Below are 2,927 nucleotides of genomic sequence, written 5' to 3' on the forward strand. Positions count from 1 at the left end.
GTGTTTTGTGCTTAGGGCCATTGCTCCTCATCCTGCTGCTGGGCACCCACTGAAGAGGGTGGCACCTTCCTCTTGGCACCCCTTGGAGGTTTTTATAGTCACCGACGAGATGCCCTCGCATCCTCCCCAGACCGACCCCAGCTCTCAGCCTCTCCTCTCAGGAGAGCTGCTCAGACCCGTCACCATCTGCCGGACCCTGTCCATCCGCTCCTTCTCTTTCTTGTCCAGAGGAGTCCGGAGCAGGAGCGGGTGTTTTTGGGGGGAAGGTGTTCCCTTTGACGGCCGCCCTCCCTCCGCGGCGTTCCGGGGGCAGCGGCGGCACGCCAGGAATGCGCGCTCCCGCGGCGGGACGCGGCGGCGCGCAGCGGCGGGGGCGGGATGACATCATGAGAAAGTGGCGGCCGGGCCCAGCGCCGCGGGGAGGGGAGCGCCGGGCAGGGAGGGCGAGAGCCGGGGAGGGAGAGCGGGCAGGAAGGAAGCGCCGTCGGAAGCCCCCGGGGGCGAGAGCGGCGGAAGCGCCCGCATCGTCCCGCATCCAAGGATGGGCGGCAGGGAGCGCGCCCCGGGGCTCCGGGCACGCAGCACCGGGCGGTGCCGGCGGCTCGGGGACCGCCCGGTGCTGCCCGCACCGGGGCGAGCGGGGGCGGCCCGGCGGCGGCTCTGGCTCGGGCTCTGGCGCTGCCGCCCGGCCCGTCCCCTTTGTGTCGGCGGGAGCGGGCGAGATCTGCCCGTCCCGCCCGGTAACAGCCCCGCGCCTCCATTGGCTCCCGCGCCGCCGCTTCCTGCGGCCGCGCCGCCCCCCGGGGGCTCCCCGGGCCCCGCGCCAGCCCCGCCCGCCGCCGCCGCCGGCACCGCCCGCCCGCCGCGCTGCCCCGCGCCCCGCCGCGCCGCTTTATGAATGGAGCGGCGGCCGCGTGCTCCGAGCGGCGAAAGGCTCCTCGGAGAGCCCGCTCCGAGCGGCACGCACCGCGAGCATGGGACCCGTGTGCCTGGGCAGCGTGGCCGGGAAGAAGTGTTCAGGAGGAAAGAGCTGGCGCGGTCCAGGGGAGTGCAGCCCTGCTTCCCCAAAGGTGTTGGGGGTGCAGGGTTGGTAATTAAACGGGGTCACCCTGGATGCGCATGGAGGCACGTCCCATTCCGACCCAAGAGCGCGGGGTCGTGCGAGCTTCTTCATTTAATATTAAAACCTTCCCGGCCAACTAAAGTTGTGGAGACAGAAGTGGAGGTCCTGTGCGTGAGGCACAATAGACAGGCAGAGGGACAGGGGACAGCTTCCTTGTTAGGGACCCTCTGGAGTCGCCCCATGGGCTGTGGCGTGCAAGGGGAACTGAGAGCACGGGGCCTCCAACATCCTCCTCCTCCTCCTCCTGACAGACGGACACAAAATGGAGACAAATGGTCAAGCAAACGAGTAAATGAGAAAAGATGGGCAGACAGTCCGTGCAAAGAGATTACATAAACACACAACTGTGCAACAACATGCCCTGTGATCTTTGGCACTGCTCTCCCTGCGGGTCACGGAGGAGAGATGCTGTGTCCTCCATGGCCAGCAGCTCCTGCCACCCGCTGGAGTTTCTGCCATCAGTGTGGTATCCTGGCAGGTATTCAGCACCCAGGTGATGCTAAAGCACCGAGGCTGAGGTTAATCCCTGCACCCCAATTTACAGCCTTCCTGCTTCTCCCTAGGCCACTTTGGGGCAGGACAAGTCACTTCTCCCAGGCATCAGCCTCACCTCCAGTGTTCCCCAGCAGGCCTCAAGCTGTGCTGGCAGCCCCTGGCAAAGTGAGGCTTTCAGAAATGCCCTTTTTTAACAGAAACAGCACCGAGCAGAGCACGCTCAGGTACAGGAGGCTTGGCCGGGCAGCGGGAGTTATTTACAGCAGGGCCCCATCACGCATGGACAGAATGTCCTGGAGACGCGGATGAGGCCCCTGCAGGCTCCAGCACCTCCCTCCCTCCCTCCCTCCCTCCCTCCCTCCCTCCCCACCAGCTCGTGTCCCCAGAGGTGCTGGAGGGAGCCCTGGCCTCCATTGTGCTGCTCCACAGGGATATTTTTCCTGGGTGGGGTGCCGAGTGTGGCCTTCCCCGGTGCGCAGGATTAGCTCTCCCCCTGTCCCCTGCCACCTCCGTGCCCCTCTAGGAAGGTGAAACCTTTAAAGTGAAAGATCTTAAAGAAAAAAAAAAAAAAAAAAAGAAAAGAAAGGTTGGAAAAATAACCATCTTGGGAGAGGGGTGAGCACCCCAATTGTTTAAAAAATTTGGTGTGCGGTAAAACCATCCTGGTTGGGAAAAAAACAGGACTGAGGAAATGGGAGAAAGGTTTTCCCTTGGGATCAGCTACAAAGAGGAGTAGGTGTTCAGGTTGGGAGTGTGCCTTTTTAAAGGACAGCATGGCAGCTTCATGCCAGTGACAGCACTAATAATAATAATAATAATAATAATAATAATAATAATATTGATAGCAAACAGCGAGGCACTGCTGCTGCTCCACTCCGCTCCCCTCCCTGGCGCCCCCGTAAAATAATACAAAGTCTCCTTGCATTTCTCTCCCTGGTGTCTGTGTGTGGCCTTAGCCCCATTCATCGTTTGGCTCCCAGTGCAGAACTTGCTCCATTTTTAAAATTATGCATGATCCACTGAAGAGACAATTTGGGTTTCCCCCACTTCTGCCTTGCCCTTGAAGAAAGCGAGCCCTTGTCTCATTTGCATTAAAACCCTGCTCTCTATAAGCTAAGCAAAGGGGAAGGACTTGAAGCCTATGGGATGGCTTTAGGGCTCTGCCCCTTGCTTTTGGCTCTCTCTCTCTTTCTCATTCTCTCTCGTGCTTTGATCTCTGCTTAACAACAGTAACGTCACAGAGACTACACCAGGAGAGTTTTGTTGGAAGTTAGAAAGTTTTTCAGCCTCCAGAGGGCTGTAGCGGCAG

The sequence above is a fragment of the Molothrus ater genome, chromosome 6 (assembly GCF_012460135.2).
Source record: "Molothrus ater isolate BHLD 08-10-18 breed brown headed cowbird chromosome 6, BPBGC_Mater_1.1, whole genome shotgun sequence".
NCBI classification, from domain to species: Eukaryota; Metazoa; Chordata; class Aves; order Passeriformes; family Icteridae; genus Molothrus; species Molothrus ater.